Raw genomic sequence first — 21,817 nt, forward strand, 5'->3', positions numbered from 1 at the left:
TCCACGTCAGTGCGTATGCTGGTCATATTTCCTACACACCCATCCATGCAGAATCACACATTAAACATGATTTCTCACACAGAACTTCCAGGGGGAAAACCTCATCCCCAAAGAGACAGAAGTTGCCAGAATATGTACAGGGAGGCGAAAAGCACTTAAAAACAGGGGAGCATGGTCATTTGCCCTGGAAGAGCATGCAGTGTTGGGAGAGCTGATGAACAAAATTTCCATCCCTCTCCATTCATCATTCATCAGTAAGTCATGCAGGTCAAGGTGTAGAGGGAAGGGGAAGAGGGCAGAGAGAGGAGAAAAGGGAAAAGAAGTTGTTGTTGTTGTTGTTGTTGTTTCTTTTAGAGATGGGGTCTCACTATATTACCCAACCTGGCCTCAAATTCCTGAGCTCAAGTGATACTCCCACTTCAGTCTCCAAAATAACTGGGACTACACGTGTGAGCTACCACACCCACAGAGCTATGGAGTTTCCATTATAAGGAAAATGAAGATGACAAAGGAATGCTGGGGATAGGCTTTTGAAGGGAAGAGATCAACTCAGGATGAAGTGCAATGGCACAATCACACTTTAAATGAGTACATTTTAAAATTTGTGAATTATATCTCAATAAAGAGATTTTAAAAATAGATACCACAAACCTCACACATTTAAAACATACAGGATATGGCATACAAAAAATAGATGGGACATACTTAAACTAAAAAAAAAATTACTTATTATTCATCTGAAATTAAAAGTTAACCAGATGTCCTATATTTTATCTGGCACTCCTACTTCCCCAGCCCTCAACACCCAAAGCTCTTTGAATTTGTTTTCATTTTCTGTCCATATGAAGTACCTCTTGGGGCAAAGAGCTTCAAGGTTTATTATCCTCTTTGTGAAGCAGTGCCATGCTTTGTCTTCACTTCTCCTAAGTGTCCACTTCCCACATATTTCAGAAAACGGCGTATTTCTACTGGGCTCGTTTTGTCCTTAATGCTATGGAGGTCCATGCTCAGCATCGGGCTTCCCAAACAGAAATATGCTGGACACATCAGACAATTTTTTCTTGGCCAACTCATCCCTCCATCCCTTCTTTATGGTTGCCTTTTTTCAGGTCTCTTGTTAGGAACTCATGAGTGAGTAACATCCAACAGACCACCAATCCAGATGTGATGGCCCAAGGGGATTCAATATCGGTGGGGGGAAAACTCCCTGAGGGTTTTCCAGGTCCTGTCCTAAGAACCAAGTGCTTAAGAAGCACATTCACAATGGAGGAAAGCCACACCATAGCATAAATTCATTTGCTATATGGAGTCTAAATTTTGCCTTTTTCCATTTCATGTGATGTGGGGTGTGTGTGTGTGTGTGTGTGTGTGTGTGTGTGTGTACGTGTTGTGGTTTTTGTTTTTTGCCTGTTTGTTTTTGTTAGCCTGATAACAATCCAGTAGAACAACTGAGAGGATGGTGGAGCGAAGGCAGGTAACATGGTTTGGCTCTGTGTCCCCACCCAAATCTCGTCCTGATATAATTCCCACATGTTGTGGGAAGGGACCCAGGGGGAGATAATCTGAATCATGGTGGTGGTTTCCCCCACACTGTCCTCAAGGTAGTGAATAAGTCTCACGAGATCTGATGGTTTTATCAAAAGTTTCCACCTTTGCATCTTCCTCATTTTTCGCTTGCCACCGTCATATAAGAAGTGCCTTTCGCCTCCCACCATGGTTCTGAGGCCTCTCCAGCTGTATGGAAGTGTAAGTCCAATTAAGCTGCTTTTTATTCCGAGTTTTGCGTGTGTCTTTATCAGCTGCGTGAAAATGGACTAATACAGCAGGTGAGAAGGATCGCTGTGTGGTCTTCTGGATGCTTTTAGTGCAAGAGAATGAATACACTTTGAAGATGGTGGTTGTGTTAGGAGGGCGGAATTATGACTTTTATTCTCTCTTTTCTGTTTTCCAAACTTCATATCATATAGTTCTCTAAAGATAAATAATTTGAAAGAGTGCTTACATTTTCATTTAAAAAAATATAAGGCCTCACAGTTAAAACTGACTACTAAAAGAAAATATTGCATTGTAAAATAATCAAAGTCTGTAAATGCTTTATAAATTTTATATACTATTTTCTGAGTAACTTTCCCATGGTTCCCTGGTTCCATGCTACATGGTAGCATTGCTGGAACCGGAAGTCAGGTATGCCAGTCTCAAAACCCAGGCCCTTCCCATTATATCACAGCAGACATGTACCAGCTGGATCTCGTGAAAGTGTGATCTGTTCAAGAGTCACATGGATTTCAGCAGTTTATTACCAAATTATTTATGCTTGGATATCTAGCATTGCCTATCTACACAATAATTATTTTCATAATATCGATTCTTGTGCACAAAATCCCTGCAGTCTATGAATGAATCGGCAAGGAACAGTCAATTACATAATAATAGCTACTGTTTCCTGGATGCCATGGGCCAGGTACCAGAATTAAATTTGAACTTCATTTACCTAATTTAATCCTTGCAATAATTCTGAGGAAGATTTCAGCCCCATTTTATAGATGAGGAAATGGAGATTCAGCGATATTAAGATCACACGGTTAGTAAGTTTACAGGCTGAGATTCAGAAAATCCTAATTAGGTACAACTCGTTTTATCATATGCTAATATTTAAAACATTCAACCATACCAGTTGAGAGTAGTAACCTTCCTTCTTTAAGCAGGGGGTAAACAGTTCTCACTTTTTGTGTGTGTTTGTTTTGAGACAAGGTCATGGTCACAAGCTCTGTGCCCAGGCTGGAGTGCAGTGGTGCCATCACAGCCCACTGCAATCTCCGCCCCCTGGGCTCAAGTGTTCCTCTCACCTCAGTCTCCTGAGTAGCTGGGACCACAGGTACACGCCATCTGCGCCTGGCTATTTTCTGTATTTTGTTTTGTTTTGTTGTGTTTTTAGAGACAGAGTTTCTCCATGTTGTCCAGCTTGGTCCTGAACTCTTGGCCTCAAGTGATCTGCCTGCCTCGGCCTCCCAAAGTGCTGGGATTACAGGCATGAGCCACTGCGCCTGGCCTTTCACCTTTCTAAGAAACTTAAAAGGAGAAAATGTGGCCAGGCCTGGTGGCTCAAGTCTGTAATCCCAGCACTTTGGGAGGCTGAGGTGGGCTGATCTCCTGAGGTCAGGAGTTCAAGACCAGCCTGACCAACATGGAGAAACACTGTCTCTACTAAAAATACAAAATTAGCCAGGAGCGGTGGCGCATGCCTGTAATCCCAGCTACTTGGGAGGCTGAGGCAGGAGAATTGCTTGAACCTGGGAGGTGGAGGTTGCAGTGAGCCGAGATCATGCCATTGCACTCTAGCCTGGGCGACAAGAGTGAAACTCCATCTCAAAAAAAAAAAAAAAAAAAAAAAGAAAAGAAAATGAGAGGGAATACTTGAATCATCCTTAGAGTTGACCTAACCCTTTAGATGCCTACAATTAAACTGGGAAGCAAATTTCTGAAGGAGCCACAACTTCCAAATCTTCCTCATGCACCTGTTAAACCACCCTTCTCTCAGTGTCCTTGAGGGTTTGTATTGTGAAGGCTGCGGAGGAAATCTGCTTCTTCATTTCTTCCCCTGCCTTGGGAGGATCATTTTCCATATTAAACAGAGCATCATACATTCCTGAGAATGCCTCTCCCACAGACTTGTTTTGACAACCAGGAGGGAGGATGGGAGGAGACTTGTAGAATGGGCTGCACAATAACCCAAGAAGATCAAGGAAAGCCCTTTCCAAAACAAAGGTTGATCATTTATAGTTCCTTCTCAATCTGGGCTTCTCAGAGAGTGCATTAATCAAAGGGGAAACACCTGGCTCTCTAATGCCCTTCTTGCTTGTCAGAGGCGTGCTCCAAGGCTTTCATCACACTGATGGTGACCTTCTAAGTCCGTGTTTCTGGTCAAAGGTTTGTGTATGTGTTTCACTGACTGGGTTGAGCATTTATCAACCATTATTGGTATTTCATAACCATTCCCCTGGGTGTTGTAATTAGAACTCTTTTGCATTCTCAAGTTTTGATATATGATTTTTAAAAACAGAAGACTTTGGTTTTAAAATCATGCAATTCCCTCCTTTGTGGGTTTGCACAGAAACGTAAGAAGAAATTGGAGAGAAGGGTTTCTTCTGGGACTTTTACTCACAATGCCTTCTTTCCAGAAAGCTCCATTTAGCATTATTTTGGCAATTGGTTTTAGCATAAGTTACAGATTCTCCTTCAAAGAATTAAAAACTGTTTACATCTTTGGGGTAGGCATTACTCCCTGTTTTGTAAGCAAGGAAAAATTATTGCCTAAAATCTTAGTGATTTTGCCTCCCTACCAGAAGTAGTGCTTTTATCATTATGTAGCAAGAATATCTGTACAGATCTGTTTGGCAAAGATTTTATTCAAAGGTCTGGGTGCTGATTAACACTGCCTGGCCCAATGAACAATGGGTGTAACCTGGGCTTGATAAACCAAATAAGACCTTTGTCTTGTTTTGCTGGCTGCTCAGAAGCACCTCTACCATAAAATCATTGTGCCTCCAGGGAGAGACCTTGTTTCTTTTTTTCACCCCTGATAGATAGCTGAATACAAGTCGGGCTATTGATAGAAAAGGCTTCAAGGATGTGCGTGTGCTTGGGAGGGTTTTATGTGTGTCTATACATGCGTGTGCACCTGCTCACAAGTAGACTACTTCCCACTGGGGTCTGGGCTGTGGGGAGTGGGATGGTGAAGCAGCTAGTTCACTGGCATGGCAGGTAGGGCTTGAACATGAATTGTACACATACGAGTATCCAGGTACTCGTCCTCACTGCCCTGGTTGGGCCACTTTGCCCAGATGGATAAGACCAGGACTAAGGAAGCTCTAGCAGTTTTCTGAACATAATACTGTACTATACTTATGGGTGCCTAGAAAATACTTAAGAGTTTGTGACTGGATTAGCAAGAACCCACCCATCTCCTGGGAAAACTCCTTGGGCTCACTCCAGATTGGGGTCAACAGTGTCACTTTTATTTCCTAAAAATACCCAAGCTTGTTAAAAACTTAACAAAAAAAACCTCTTATCTGTTAGCGTACGACTTGCATCCCTCATCCACTGAACTTGCAAAGGTGTCACAGAAGCTTCATCTGTAGCTTCGGGCAATCTCCGAGAATGGGTATGCTGCTCCAGTCCCTGCTGTGGATCTGGTTTTCAAGACGAGGGAAAGAAGCATTAGGAAGACCACACACCAGTGACTTGATGCCTGTCCTTGGCCAGGTTTTAGAATGGATTATTATATATTTGGAGGAAGTGAGAATGCTTGGTCTGGGGACAAAAGACTCAGAGGGGATGAGGCTTACAGCCTTAAAATACGGCTCTCACAGAGGAGAGGAAATAGACTGATTCAAATTGTGCCTGAAGGGTGAAGTTTCCAGAAGGACTATTTTGGTTCAACATAAGAATGACTGTCTAACAACCACCCAACAATGGGTGGAAAACTTCCTTAGAGGTGCTGAGAAAGGGCCCAGGCTTAGGACCGTTCAAGCAGAGGACAGCAGGGATGTTGTAATAAGAATTCCAGCAGTGGGCTCGAGGTTCAACTGATGACCTCCAAGGTTCCTTCCAGCTCTAAGATTGGATGATTCTATATCTGTAATTTTCCATTTCCCTATTAAGAAGAAATTTTCCACATTGAAAATTGTTTTAGTGTTTGATAAAAGCTGTGGGATGATTTTTGCTTTTGTTGACTTTAACAGGGAGCTTACTCCTTTGCCCCAATGGCTTAACAAGACATAAACACATCAGTGATATTTATTGGATGGGAGAGAGAGGCGTTTATTGTTGGGTGGGAAAGTCCTGCTTGCTTACATGGGGACTGGCATGGGGGGGTTGGGAACTCCAAATCTTGCCTCACGTTGTTTCTGAAATTCCTCTGCCCAAAGGACCTGGGCATTTTACCCCAGTTCTGCCTAGTGGGTGCAGCAGAGGTGTCTGGAGGCTGACCGACATTTCACCAATCACCTTGGTAGTTCTCATAGATCCTCCCAACCCCTACAATTCCGTGTCCACGGCACAGAGCCCTGTATAATATGGTGACCCTAAGGAACCTTCTGAAACACTTACCTCACACATGATCTCTCCCAACTTGAGGACAGAATGCACTTTCTTTAACGATAACTGACCCTTTTTCAAATGCTCCTTCCATTAAGCTATCATAAAGAATATAAACGTTCTATTAAAAAAATAAAAAGAAAGTGTGTCTGGTGGCTCACGCCTGTAATCCCAGCACTTTGAGAGGCCAAGGTGGGCGGATCACTTGAGGCCAGAAGTTTGAGACCAGTCTGGATAACATGGTGAAACCTCGTCTCTACGAAAAATACAAAAATTAGCCAGGCTTAGTGGCATGCACCTCTAGTCCCAGCTACTCAGGAGGCTGAGGCAGGAGAATCTCTTGAACCTGGGAGGCGGAGGTTGCAGTGAGCCGAGATCTGCACTCTAGCCTTGGTTACAGAGAGTGACTCTGTCTCAAAAACCAAACAAACAAAAAGAGAAACATGAATTTAAACATCCCTTATATACTAGACTATAACTTCACCTGACTTTAACATTTAAATGGAAATTTCTTGTGTTTAGTATAGTCAATTCTTTGCCTTGAAGATTGACTGATAAATTTTTTTTTTTACACTTACTTTACTCCATCTCTTTCTTTATTGGATTAAGGATATGTTGCAAGGAGAATTCTAGGAGTTGAAAGTAAAATACTGTTAATTCAAAAATGAATAAATATGTTTATAGCAATGGATTTCTTACTAGTGTTTGATTAGTAGAGTGTGATCAAGGATCTGGGATAAAAGACCTCACCCTTGATGGGGCCCCCTGGAGCACCTCAATCCTTAGTTCTTCCAGCAACCACCAGGGAGAGTTGAGTATTACTTGTCAGATCCTTTCAGCTAAGTTTCAGACTGAAGGCAATGAAGAAAGGTACTCAACATGATTCGTTGCTAGAGAAACACAAATTAAAACCATAGTGCGATACTGTTATACACCAAAACTAAAACTTACCTGAAAAACTTTAAAAACTTAGGCTGAGCATGGTAGCTCATACCTGTAATCCCAGCACTTTGGGAGGCTGAGGTGGGAGGATCTTTTGAGGATAGAAGTTCGAGACTAGCCTGGGCAAGATAGTGAGACCCCATTTCTAAAAAATTTAAAAAAATTAGCCAGGCATGGTGGTGCATGCCTGTAATCCCAGCTACGTGGGAGACTGAGATGGTAGGATCACTTGAGCCCAGGGAGGTTGAGGCTATAGTGAGCCATGTTCGTGCCACTGCACTCCAGCCTGGGTGACAGAATGAGACTGTGTCTCACTTAAAAAACAAAACCAGAAAGACTGATTTATTCAAGTGCCAAAGAAGATATAGAACAACTTGAAATGCTCATACATTACTGATGGGCGTGTAAATTGGTACAACCACTCTGGAAAACTGTTTGGTAACCTCTACTAAAGTTAAAGATACTCCATGATCCAGCAATTCCATTCCTAGGTACAGACCTAAGAGAAATGAGTTCATATTTCTTCCAAAAGAAAGGTACAAGAGTGTTTTTGCAATTTTATTCATAATGACCCCAAGTTGGAACCGAAACAAATGTCCACTCATAAAAGAATTAATACATAGATTGCAGTATACTCATATAATGAAATACTACATAGGAATAAAAAGAACAAGCACCTGAAACCACTGATACCACAACATTTTTTGAGTGGAAAAAAGCTAGACATAAGAGCATATATTCTATGTTTTCATTTACATAAAGTTAAAGAACAGGAAAACCAGGCAATGTTGCTGCAGAACAGTGGTTACCTTGGGTAGGAAGACAGTGACTCAGAGGCAGGAGGAGGGAAATGTTCTATATTTAAATCTGTGTATATGTATCTTAGGTGTACACATTTGCAAAGACCGAGCTGCTAATATAAGATTAGTGCACTTCAAAACCACAAAGTGATACCATTTCACACCCACTAGAGTAACTAAAACAAAAGAGACAAGACGATAATAAGAGCTGATGAGAATGTAGAGAAATTGGAGCCCTCATATATGGCTGTGGGGCTGAAAAGTGGTGTTTCAGAAAACATTTTGGTACTTCCTTAAAAGTTAAGCATAAAGATGCCGTATGGTTGGCAATTCCATTCCTAGGTATATGCCCAAGATAATTAAACACGAAAATCTGTACATGAATGTTCACAGAAGCTTTATTCATAATAGCCAAAAAGTGGTAACAACCCAAGTGTTCATCAGCTGACGAATGAATACACAAAATGTGCTGTGTCCATACAGTGGAATATTATTCACAATAAAAATGAAGTATTGGCACATGCTACAATATGGATGAACCTTGAACATGTTACATTAAGTGAAAGAAGCCAGTCACAAAAGGCCATATAGTAAATGATTCCATTTGTATGAGATGCTCAGAATAGTGACAGAAAGTAGATTAATGGTTGCCAGGGGCTGGAGAGGATGAAATGGAGAGTGAGGGTGTTTTGGTGGGGGGCGGAGGGGTCTATGAAAATGTTCTTAAATTAAGCAGTCATGAGATTTCTCTGTGAATATAGTATTATAAAAAAAACACTGAATTATATACTTTTAAAGGGTGAATTTTATGGTCTGTGAATACTTCAATAAAGCTGTTATTAAAAGAAGATTATTAGACCTTACTGTATGTATTTACACCTCATTAAGAAGACAGAACAGTAAATTTTCAGAATTTAGAATTCTGAAAAATTTCAGAATTCTTCAATGGAAAATGATAAAACAGGGAAAGGGCATGGGTTGGTAATAAAAAGAATGGATATCAGTTTGAACAGCTACTCAAAGTGCCAGATACTTTATGTCCATTATTTCACTTAATTGTCAAGGACTCCTACAACACGTATATTCCCAATGAGCTCCTTCTGCAATTCACAAAGGTCGCCAAAGCTAGGACTTGGGGTTCAAAGGTGTCTCTGCTTCATCATCTTGTGCTGCCCCTCAGATGCACTCCCAGTGGGGTTAGGGTTGGCCTTGAGTTGACCTTGTCCGGCATACTCACTTGGTGGAAGAGGATCCTGAGACCCAGACATGGGATGTGACTTATGTAACATCCCACAGCCACCCCGCAGTAGAGCTGGATGAAACCCTGATGCCCCAGTGTGGGATTCTTTGGTTAATAGCTGATAAGGTAAAAGCACTACACCGAGCACCTTATTACATAGATCTGCTTGGTTACAGGGCAGTCTGGAAGGGTTCAGTGCAGTGAGGATGCATCCACTGGGGCACAGAAATCCTTCTGGGTTTCTCAGAGCAGTTCTTGTGTCGGCCACCAGGGCACTTGCAGCTGCCTTGTTTGTGGCAGCTGAGTTGTCCATCACCACGTGTGTGGATAGGTTAACTGGTGAGCACACACTATGGAATACCCATGGCTCTTAGAAGCAGGGAATGACATGCACATACTATCACATGGTGATACCTTAGAACTGGAAGAAAGCAGAAAACCAAATGCTATTTACAGCATACCATTTATGAATTTAAAAAGCAATCCTCCTACAAAATAATACCATGTATCTCACAAGAATGTCCTTATCAAGGGATCCCTTGAAACACATGAGTATAGCAACTACTGGAGTGAGGGGAATGCAGTGAGTGTGACGATGTTATGAATCAAATAGGATAATTAACTCAATTCTTTACCCCTGAGGCCCAGAAAAAAATGAATAAAAAAATAGCAGCATCAGATATTTTATGGAGACAGGAATCTGTTTTCTTTCTTTCTTTGTTTTTTTCTTTTTTTTTTGAGATGGAGTCTCGCTCTATGGCCCAGGCTGGAGTGCAGTGTCGTAATCTCAGCTCACCGCAACCTCCACCTCCCGGGTTCAAGTAATTCTCCTGTCTCAGCCTCCCGAGTAGCTGGGACTACAGGTGCACACCATCACGCCCGGCTAATTTTTGTATTTTTAGTAGAGACAGGGTTTCACCATATTGGTCAGGCTGTTCTCCTGGCCTCAGGTGATCCACCTGCCTCGGCCTCCTGAAGTGCTGGGATTACAGGCGTGAGCCACCAGGCCCAGCTCTGTTTTCTTTATTTTACTGACAGAGGCCTGCGTGTACCTGAAAGTGTCTAAATCAAAATCTATATATACAACATTTTTGGAAGTAAGCAGAGAGAACTGCAAAGACAGGAAGGTCTCCAGCTGTGCACTGTCCAAATATCTCCTGTCAATGCAGCTAGCTTTCCAAGGATGGCCTGTGGTGCCTCTTTACTACTTGCTACGCTGTCCTTGACATTCATTATACACAGGTCTTGGACCTCAGGCCTCCAGAACTGTGAGAAAATATGTTTCTGAGGTAGATAATAAGTTTCTGAAAAAGATACATTGTTTAAGCCACCCCATCTGTGGGATTTTGTTATGGTAGCCCTAGTACACAAATACAGCAGGTATTGGCAGAGCTGGGATTTAGCCTCACAGGTGCAACAACCAGCCTTCAGTCCTGGGTTCCCTGTTTAGTGACATTATCTTCTAGAAAGTGAAGCTGTGGTCACTTTCCTTTTAGACACTCTCATCTTTGGGGGTTGAAAGAGCTGAGTAAGGGCCGGGCATGGTGGGTCACACCTGTAATTCCAGCACTTTGGGAGGCCAAGGCAGGAGGATCACTTGAGGCCAGGAATTTGAGACCAGCTTGGGAAACATAGCAAGATCCCTGTCTCTATTTTATTAAAAAATAAAAATTAAAAAGAGCTGAGCAAGGTGGATCTTTGGAAAGAATAAAAGGGATTCCACGAACTCACTCAATCGCATTGCTTTACTCTGGGCAGCAGTTGGGGAAGCCATGAGATGTCAGCCAATTGACAGGGCACCCGGCAGTTATCAGGCCCCTGGTGAGGGGAGCTACCGCGCCTTGGGATATACATTCAGCTGCAAGCACCTCTCAACGGTCAATAATTCCTTTACAAGTGCCATAGGCCTGAGTAAATATGTACTCCCTGCGGGCTGTCCTAGGGACTGCTCCTTAAACAAGGCCGATTGTGGTGTTTGAAAGCACAGCTCCTTCTGATGTTAGGCCAGAGATGATTGTTCCCGTATCAAAGAATTCATGAAGGTCAACAAAGCTCAGGAATGGAGGGGTTGAGCCTGCGTTCGTCCGTGGTGCCGAGGGAGCCATGCCCATACTGTTCGTGCTAGGAAAATGTCCCAGGCAGAGACTGGAGGACAAAGACTACTTCCAATACTCTTGAATTTTAGCAGTGTTGAGGCAAAGAAATCCTCTTGTTCTTTGTTTTTGTGGTTTATTTTTTGTTTGTTTCGTTTGCTTTTGTTTTCTTTTTTTAGATGGAGGCTCACTCTGTCGAAAGGTTGGAGTGCAGTGGCGTGATCTCAGCTCACTGCAACCTCTGCCTCCTGGGTTCAAGAGATTCTCCTGCCTCAGCCTCCTGAGTAGCTGGGATTACAGGCATGCACCACCACATCTGGCTAATTTTTGTATTTTTAGTGAAGACAAGGTTTCACCATGTTGGCCAGGCTGGTCTTGAACTCCTGACCTCAAGTGATCCACTCGCCTTGGCCTCCCAAAGTGCTGGGATTACAGGCGTGAGCCACTGCGCCGGTCTTTTCTTGTTCTTTCTGTAATTCCTGTTGTCCACATTCCTGCTTGTCAGCTCTTGCAGGTCTTCTAGGAACTGAGGGGTTTTGCAGGGAGAGGGGAATAGACATTGTGTGTCTCTGTGTTTATATTTGTTGGGAGACGTTGTAGCAGGGATTGTGTGTGCATGTGTGTGACGAAGGTGAGGTAGTGGAGGTAAAAACAGGCAGAAAGGAAGGGAGAAGGGACGGCCCAGATTCTCTTGGCTCTCCTGACGGGTTTGAGAAGCTACTGAAACTTGGGCTTTTCCTCAGCCAGCACTTACCATTTAAAGGCCTGGTTTGAGGGGGCCTTTCTGTCACTAACAGGCCGTACCCTTCCGGCACTATTACCCTGTTGGTCCAGCAAAAACCTTTGTTGAAGACAGTGTCTCAGCTTATCTTGGTTTAAGATATTTGCCCCCTTGCCCTACCCACATTCACGGGACTGTGACTAGAACCCAGTGAAATAGGCATGAGTTCAAATTCTATGTCTACCGCTTTCATTGCATGAGACCTCGGTGATCATTTAATTCTTGAGTCTCAGTTTACCCAACCATAAAATGGGAAAATAGTTTTGATTCCATAAGACTGCTAAGAGGAATAAATAAAATAAAAAAAGTTTTTGGCATATGGTGTATATTCAAAAATAGTAGTTTTCTTCCTGCCACCCAAATATTAGCTACGCAGTTTGTGTCATTCATTCAACAAATGCTTATTGGGTGTCAACTAAATGCTGGCTGATGGTGCCCCCTGCAGTTGTGCAACATGGTTGCCCAGATGTCCCCGCCCTTATGAAACATACAGTATAGTGGGTAAAAAGCAAAGTGGAATCAGGTGTTAGGAAAGTGGTGGCATCATATTTTCTTAGCCTTGTTCTCTGATGTCTCCTCATTTGGCAGTGAGGCTAGATAGGAACGTGATGCTCAAGGGGACTTCTCTGAACTGAACTTTGAGAACAAGACAATAGTGACTCACAACAGGTTAGTTTCCATCAGCAGCAAAGGAAGGGCTGGGGAAGAAGTCAGGGAATCAAACAGCTGTCACAACAACCCTCGTCATCTTCTATTTAGGTGGGACTCTTCCCCCTTGCAAGCCAAATGCTAGGTGGACATTACTCAGTGAATTCTCTCAGCCTCCTCATGGGGCAGGGAGGAGGCGAAGATTCTTAGCGATGAGGAAACAGGCAAGGCAAAAAGATAACTGCCTTGCCTGAAGTCGCACAGCTAGTACAAGCACTGGACCGAGAATTGGGTTGCCCAACTTGGAGCCCACTGGCTCATACTCTGATCATGGGACAAGGAGGTCAGGATGCTGTGTGTGACTCTGGGAAGCAGGGTTAGGAAAGTTTTACATCTTGCTCTGATGCTTGCCAAATACAAGTTCCTTTATTTTTAAATATATTTTTGAGGTAAGGTCTTGCTCTGTTGTCCAGCTGAAAGTGCAGTGAGAAATCATAGCTCACTGCAGACTCAAACTCCTGGGCTCAAGTGATCCTCCCTCCTCAGCTCCCTGGGTAGCTAGGATTAAAGGTTGCACCACCACACCTGGATAATTTTTTTATTTTTGTAGAGATAGGGTCTCACTATGTTGCCCAGGCTGGTCTTGAACTCCTGGCCTCAAGTGATACTCCTGCCTTGACCTCCCAAAGGACAGGGACTACAGGTGTGAGCCACTGCACCAGGCTCCAAATATGAGTTTTAACTGTACACTCCGTTCAGCTTTGGTGGCCCCAATGCATTACGTTTAGGGACATTCCAGTGTTGGTCCCTTCCCTGTTCTCTGACGCTATCCATAGGATGTTAGTGTGATAGAACCTTAGACATAATCCAACCCAACCCCCTCATGTTACAAATGAGGAAACTGAGGCCCACAGAGATGAAATGACTCACTCAAGGTCACACTGATCTAGGTCTAGAACTCAATTCTGTCAGCCACCACTCAAGATTCTTTCTCTTCCACTGGAAGTTTCCCAGTAATGGCCCTGCTTTCAAGCCCTGACTCTCTCAGTTCTTTTCTGTGGCAGCTCCTGACATCCTAGGTCAGAGATCCAAGCCTCCAGTTCTCCTATCAGTGCCCCTTGTTGGTGGCCAGCTTTCTGGACCACCTCTTCGGGATTTTTCTTGGAGTACCATCTTCCTCAAGGGCTGTCCTGAATAGCAGACACAGCATAGGTGCTTGGAATTGGCAGGATTCTTGAGATTGAAGGATGGGAGCCGCAGCTCCTCCCATCCTTGCACTTATCTGCAACATCAGCATTCTGAATAGCCTCTCGGGCTGGAGTGCTGAAAGCATTTAGCAAATGGGGGAATATTTTCTAATGACAGTGACTTCTCTGCTGTAGATAACATCTGTGTCAGCAACCTCTTTTACCTACCAAGCTTGCCATTTTCTTTGACCACACTGTTGGACTGCTTCAGAAGTCTCTACTGGTTTAGTCAGGTGACAGTGTCTTGGATGAACTCAGCCTCTGGCCTCTGTCCATTGACCATCCTACCTCCATATCCCCCCTCTCGAGCCTCGTGGACCGGCTAGCCAGCTCTTGCTCTGCTTCTCCCGACACAATTCCCACACTCGAAGCCCTCTGGTGTGAATATGTGGGAGATGGCCTTGGGTGGGAATTGTCTCATTTTATGGTTTTTATGAGTTTGCGCTTTTCAACCTCATTTGTCTCTTTGGTCCTGGGAACAGGGAGTCTTAAACTTTGTAGATCTCACTGACCTCTTTACTCAGTACGTTCACACCAGGCTCAGACATGCCTGCCGACCCTTTCTTCCCCATTTCTTCGGGAGTGCGGGTAGCCTGATCACCACCATTGCTTAGGAGCTTGCTGTGTAGACAGCACAACTCTGGCACACAGAATGACAGGAAAGGAGAGAGGAAGAACCCTCAGGTAATACAGTGAGAGGTTGCCAATTCTGTGGCTGAAATGGGTCCTCTATGGTCAGAGGGGGCTGCTGGCTGTCTCAGCTCCAGGATCCCACAAGCACCAAAGAAGGGTTACCCATAGAGAGGAGGCGGAATTGGCTGGCTGGTGTGAATGAGCTGGCGTCCGGGTTAGGGCACAGTCAGGTGAGCAGGTCAGCACACCCTTCTCGGCCATGAGAAACCCGTGGTAGAGGCCTGCTGGCACTTCCTGCACTACCTACCTGCTGGAGGTTATCTAAAGCCTCTCTCTCCTGATGCTCCAAGCACTTTACATTTATCTCACTCATCTGCACACTCAGTGAAGTGGGGAAGAGACGGGTATTATTATCACCACTTTACAGATAGAGAAACTGGGACACAGAGCAGGTGCGGTGTGCGGGCGGGGCCGGGTTGAGAGCACAGTCTGACTTCAGCCTGCAGGACACACCGATGGCAAACTTCATACCTATTACATTAAAAAATTAACTGTAAAAAATTCAGATGGTCATCACGTTTGAGATATAGGTTTCTCTGAAGGAGAGAAAGGGGAATAGGTGCCTGGCATCAAAATTGCCTGGGGTCTTCTGTTGTAGTGATCATGCTTTGGGTGTTCTCAAGTTGGATGGTGAGTGCATGGCTGTGATATTTTTATTTATTTTCTGTATGTCCTAAATGTTGCACAGTAAATTAAAGCCATTCAGATAATACAAAAAGCACAAGATTATTATTCAAAATAAAAACATTTCAACTTTTATTCCTGAGACCCTGGGGGTCAAGGGTAGAAATCATTGCTTAACACAACCAAAGGGGTGGTGTATTTCCAGTGAGAATGGGAGGGGAAACTTCTGGCAGAAAAACAATCATGGAATTCCTTATCATGAAGTCAAAAATTAAATTGAGCATTTTGCAAATATTTACTGAACATCTACTATGTGCCAAACACTGGTTTAGGCCCTGAAAAACATAATACAGTTCATCTGCTCAAGGCCCTTCCGTTCTAGTGAGAAACAAAGGTAAAAATATGCCAGTAATCAGCAAATATCATTGTAGAAGCTGGGCTGAAGGCAAGAGGAAGAGGTTTAAGTAGAGATAATAGTTTCAGGGGAGAAGGCCCCTTGGAGGAGGGGCTCCCCCAGTGAACCCATCTCTCAGTTCCAAAGGACCCCTTTTCTGTCATCTCCCACTACACAGATTTGAGGAGCAGCACAGCTCACTTAGGAGGAATGGGGTGAGGGTGGGGACAGAGCTAGTGACATGGGCCTAACACCCCAGTCAGTCTGGGTGCTGGTTCCACCCTGGGTGTGCCCAGGGTCTGTGCGTTATACCTTAATGAGGGGTTGGGCCAATGGTGATGTGTTTCTTCCTTTTTTAATGAGGTGCTGTTTTGCATAGATAAATAGTATGATTGTGATGTGGGAACCAAATGGCAGATCATTTTGCAAAAAGCACTGGGCAGAGGTGAGATTATGAAACCAGTTCTGCTTCAGGCCTGCTGCCTGAGCGTGGGAACCAGGAGGTGTCTGAGTCTGGGCCTCAATCTGGGCCGACTGGATCGAGGCCGCCCTCTCTAGCTCATCTCTCAGCAGCTGGGCTGGGACAGGAAGACGCTTCTCCACTTTTTACCTGCCATTCAGTATCCCAGGCAGGGCAAGCAGATGGAGGAAAGCAGGTGGCCTCCCACCTGCTGTCCTCACATGAACATATGGTCTGAGGTTGATGGGACCAATGCCCTGGTCTGAGGCCCAGGACCAAATCTCTTAATGTGTATCAAACTGATTTCTTATTGCTGGAGAATAAGAGCTGAAGATTTAGGTGCCGTAGGAGGTGGGTCTTGGGCAGTCTCTTCTGAGGCTCAAAGAGGTTTTATGCATGTTGAAAAGCAGGAGACAGGGAAAGGGAAAACATCCTTGGTTCTGGGTTTACAACGGACTTCCTAGCTGGGGTAGCTGAATCTCAGAAGGAGAGGTAGAGATCTGAAGGGAGAGGCTGCTTGCACAGCCAGGCGGGAGAACTCAAACAGGGTGGAATGAGATGGAGAAGACAGTTGAGGAAGAAGAACCAGGGCTCAAATTTCTAGACAGAGGATGTTCCTGTAATGCCCCACTCAAGTGGGCCTTTGGAATGACTGGAATGGTCATCCAGCAAATAAATGCACTGCACATTGTTTGTGCTTTCATGTACCCACATGCCTGCCTTTCGTCAGGTTCAAAACACCAGATCCAGGAGATAAGTAAAGCCAAGACCAGCGCTGCCCAGGATGGAGACACAGGTGCCTACATCCCCACAGGTGGCTGCGGTGAAGGCAGTAATGAGAGTGCCCCCTACAGAATACATCAGGGAGAGGCAGCCTGGGGTATCAGTATGAGCCTAGACAAAGGCCATCCATTCATTCACTCCAGGGACAATCATTTGTGGAGCACCTACTGAGGTGTCAATAAGACAAAGATCCCATCTGCGAGGAAGTGGGATCAGAATAACTTCCTGACGTTACACATCTGGAGAGCAACCAGTTTTTTCCTCCCGGTTTTCCGTGGTTCCTCGGCACACTGTCACAACTGCAGCCCTAGGTAGAAGGTGAGACTTGGCTAATGGTTTTCCTCACATCCAGACTTCCACTTCCCTCTTCTACTGGTGGAGCAGCTGGGGAAGGGCAGGATGGGAAGGGGGAGTTGGCTCTACTCTTCCCAAGGTCTTGGGACTCAATGGGACGCCTCTGGATAGTTCCCAGACGCGTTGGGTGGTGTGGCAAGGAGTGTTAATGATTTAATGATGCAATTCAATTATGCCAGGCTGTTAATGAGCTAAGTGCAGTATCTTTATTATGCATCAAATACTGGAACACGTTAAGTACCTGCAGTGTCTCAGGCCTTCCCTACATGCTACATAAAAATCATGATTCTATAAGAAGCTCATAACCCCTGCTTGTCTAACTTCTTCCATGACCTGACCTTAAATTGATCTGTAAAACCAACTGTGACCTTTATCCTAGAGCTTCAAGAAAGTGGCTTAATAGGGGATTACAATATTCGTGTTTCATGTCATCCCATTCCTGGTCCTTATTCTACTGTGCTACTGTGTTCTCACTGTAGGGAACCACTGTAGATTCCTACCACACCACTAATTCCAGTTCTGGAAATGAATTCCATGACAATTATTCAACAGAAGCAAAAAATTACATGTTTGAAGATGTTCACTGTGCTAACAATTGGAAATGATACAGCACATATAGAAGATATAAAATATTAGAGGACTAATTGAGCAGGTTATAGGAAATCTGTGTGTGGTATATTGTTTAACCGTTAGAAATGATCACGACAATGCCTTTGCCACATAGTGGAAGATGTTTCTTATATTATAGTAAACAGAAAAGGTAGAATATAAATCAGTATGTACCTTTGGCAATCAATTAGCATGCATGTTGAAGGCTGCTTGCAAAAGATAATTATGTTAAGATAATGGGGTATAGGTACCAGGCATGGTGGCTCACATCTATAATCCAGCACATTGGGAAGCCAAGACAAGAGGATCACTTGAGGCCAGAAGCTTGAGACTGGCCTGGGCCATATAGCAAGATCTGTCTCTACAAAAAATAGGTGGGATTCGTAGTGCGTGCTTGTAGTCGTAACTAATCAGGAGGCTGGGGTGGCAGGATCACTTGAGCCCAGGAATTTGAGGCTGCAGTGAGCTATACTTGTGATACAGAGCCTGGGTGATACAGAGAGGTCCTGTCTCAAACAAACAAAAAGAATGGTGGGATGTAGGTCATTTTATTATCTTACAATATTAGTGTTAAGGCTGGATGTAATTTTCAAGCACACTCAGAGAGGAAAAAAATCCTACCTTAGAATCTTGTAGTAACATCTCATGATTAACCATTTTCTTCATTACGTTCAACTTGTTCTCAAAGTGAGGTGTGGGACCTGGCGGTGTCTGAGTGACCTTGGAATTGTACTCAACACACTGATTTCTGGGCTCCACCCCACCTAGAACCAGAATCCTTTGGGGCATCATCCAAGAATTGGCAGTTCAGCCAAGCTTTGCAGTGATTCTGATGCACGTTCATGTTTGAGAACCACTGTTCTAGAAGTTCTCAGAATCAAATTGTAAACAGATGACAACAAGAGGCAGAAATTGATTTTCTCTCATGAGAAGCAGCCAATTCTCTGAAAGTCAACTTACTTAGGAGTCATTTCACCAGTTCTTTGAATTTGCCAATATGCCAACACTTTTTTTTGAAATAATGATTTTCTGAAATACATTCAATGACTACGTTCTCCATGAACATCTGATTGTGCTCTGTCTGAATGTGTTAGTAACTATGCATTAGGAATGTATTCTTATTTGATTAAATGTATTTGTCATGAATATATTTCTTACAAATATGTTCATAAGAAAAAGAAAATATTTTCATTAAAATGACACATTAAAAATATATTCAAAAGAAGAACATACTTATAAGGAAACTAAACCATTCTCAGCCTCTGAGCTTTTGACAAATTGAATATTCTTTAAATTGCTGTTAAGAAACACATATTCATAGAGAATATTCAAAGAGTTCTTATGAAATTTGTGAGTTTCATGACCTCAAAGAATTGCCATTTAGCAAATTGGTCCTTTGGCGATTGAACTTTTATTGAATTGACCAAGAGTCTCCTTGAAAAACCCAAGGCACCCCCCACCCAATGCTGAGGTTCAGGAGCTGGCTGGTGACCTCGGAGGCTGAAGATGGGTTGGTAGGATGCAGGAGGATCTGGGCATGGGATCTCTCTCCACTGAATCCCCAAGGCTCACCCACAGAGTCCTAAGAAGGCCAGTGGTAGCTCTTCCTCTGTCCACATCCAGTTGGGTCTGAAACCAGCCACCCATTTCATCAAGGAGAGCAGCTCTTACCAGTCTTTTAAAGATGTGAACTTGAAAAGGGAGGGCAATGATTTGTAGTTTAATTGGAGAAGTAGGGACAGACCACACTCTTGAGGAAGTCCCTGTATGTCTTGCTTTGCCTCACCTAGAGGTGGGAGTTCCCCACGGAGAACCATCACCAGGGGACCCTCTTCTGTGACTCTGCCGTAACTCTGTTGCTTATGGAGATTGACACATGACCACTATTTTAGTAAGCAGCTAGTGAAAGAGATCCCAAAAGGAGATTGTGCCCATGTCATCAGCCACTGGCAGTCTTAGGAAATCACTGAGAATGTCAGGTGCCATTTATTGAGTGCTTTCCATGTAAGAGTCAGTGTATTCACCAATTTCCATGTACTATCTCATTTAATTATCACAACAATCTGTCAGGTAGGTCCTGCTATGATTGCTGGTTTGTAGATGGGGAAATTGAGACCTAGAGATGTAAATCTCTTGCTTGAGGCCTCAGGACCACATGCGGTTGACTTGGGATTTGAAACCAAGCATCCTGGCTCCAGAGCTCCTTCCTCCTTTGGTTAGCAAGAAACACTCGAGGTTTTATTGCCTGAAACCCATCTGCTGCTAGCGCATCTCGAGGATGAATGTTTAAGGAGAACATGAAGTACTAAAGGATGATATTCTCCTAGATGGCCTGTTAGGAGTTTGTTGCAGATGATTCAACTGGACCAAAGGGATTTAAGCAGGCTCTGGGTCTTGGGGCCAAGAGCAGATGAAAGCCAAGGAGTCTTTGCTGAATCAAAAAAATAATTAATCGACGATACAGGTCCTGAGAACTCCTCTGAGTGTCAGAGCCTGAGGGAGATGGAAAGCTTCATGCTTATGCTTTCTTTGTAAGGTTGCCAGAGAGTATATAGGATCCCCAGTTAAATTCGAGTTTCAGATAAACAATTCTTAATATAAGTAGGTTCCAAATATTACATGGCATATGCTAACACTATTTTTTGTTGTTGTTGCTTATTTGAAATTCAAGTTTAACTGGAAGTCTGGTGTTTCTATTGGCTAAATCTGGCAACTCAATTTCTTTGGGAAGATAGCTCATAACCCAGGCAGGGTGTCCATAAGGGCAGAGTAAAAAGTAAGATAATGAAGTCTTTCGAGGAGAAGTTCTGGATTTGAACCCAAGGAGGTAACATGATCTCTTGAGTAACAGTCTCTGGAAGGGGCCTTGTGATATAGGAAGGCTTCCTGGCAGGGCTGGTTCCTAAGGATGGTGGGAAGGATCTGGAAGGGCAGAGAGTGCGGAAGACTCAAGGCACATGTGGGACCAGCAAGCAGACAATGAAATATCTTGAGGAGACTTCATGCCAGGGAGGACTGGAGGTGGAAGATCAGTCTGGGGGAAGAGTCTCAAAGGTTCTGCTAGGGAATCTTGACAATGTCCTTGGACAAGGATGAAAGGCTAATTTTGGCAGGATTTTGGGAAGATGAGTGTGGTGATGGCATGTAAGATTGGCAGGAAGAGTGCATGAGTTGAGTAGGTGTGGAGAACTGAGCATGAGAGGGTGGGGGTCCATGGCAGTGGGAGAGGAAGGTGACCAGAAGGACATTCCAAAGGAATGGTCTCATCTGGCAAGAGGACAGATGGCTTACAGTGGCTGTTTCCTCTCAAGTGGGAGACCTGGACCCTGCTGGGCCTAGAGGAGGAGAAGGCAACCATGGGTACAGAATCTCAGAGGGAAGACTCTCATGTGAGGAGCACCCTGAGAAGTGTGACCACAGAAGGGACAGGGAGGAAGAGAGCGAGTGCCACATCTTGTTCTATTCCACTCCCTCCCTGAATACACACACACACATTCACCACTCTGTGCTTATTAGGTTTACATAGATTTCCATAAATAGTGGACTCCTGTTTTAACTTCAGATAGTATTTATTAAGGATACAATTTTAACCTTGGATTCTGTTGTTTACTTCCCTTGGAGCCAGTCTTTTGAAGCCTTCATTCTACTGACAAAGCTGTTACCAGCTTAGTGAGTGACCCCTCTTCTCTGAGTCCTTTCATAGCTGGGACAACTCCTATTTCTGGTAAATGTTTTGAGATCCTCTAAAGAAAAGCACTTCAGCAGCACGGGCGATTACTGCTATGTGGCCAGCTCATCCCTGGCCCTGGCCCTGGCATCAAGCCAATCCTGAAAAGCCCGCTCAGCTGTTATAGGTTTTCCCAGCAGAGCCACCTGGGCAAGAAAGGAGCGGCCCAGACAGGTTGGAAATGGAAACAGTCCCAGCCCTTTCCTGGGACTGGGTGGGACAGGACAGACCCACAGGGGCAGGGCAGGGGGTGGAGTCTCCTCTAGCCAGGGCCTGGCTCTGGGTACTCTGGCTTGATCTGATCTTCTCCCTGCCCTAGGGTGATT

General features: G+C 44.1%; 1 long non-coding RNA gene across 2 annotated transcripts in view; it reads left to right on the top strand.

Annotated features, from left to right (window-relative positions):
* Positions 1 to 1,074: 1,074 nt before the first annotated feature.
* The window catches only part of LOC105472876 (uncharacterized), a 46,942-nt gene continuing 26,199 nt past the window's right edge, over positions 1,075 to 21,817 (top strand). The window contains exon 1 of one of the 2 annotated variants that reach the window (XR_981906.2): positions 1,075 to 1,746. This is a non-coding gene — a long non-coding RNA (uncharacterized lncRNA). The remainder of the gene's footprint in view (positions 1,747 to 21,817) is intronic. The other variant, XR_011625801.1, reaches the window with a different exon arrangement.

The sequence above is a fragment of the Macaca nemestrina genome, chromosome 7 (assembly GCF_043159975.1).
Source record: "Macaca nemestrina isolate mMacNem1 chromosome 7, mMacNem.hap1, whole genome shotgun sequence".
Taxonomy (NCBI): domain Eukaryota; kingdom Metazoa; phylum Chordata; class Mammalia; order Primates; family Cercopithecidae; genus Macaca; species Macaca nemestrina.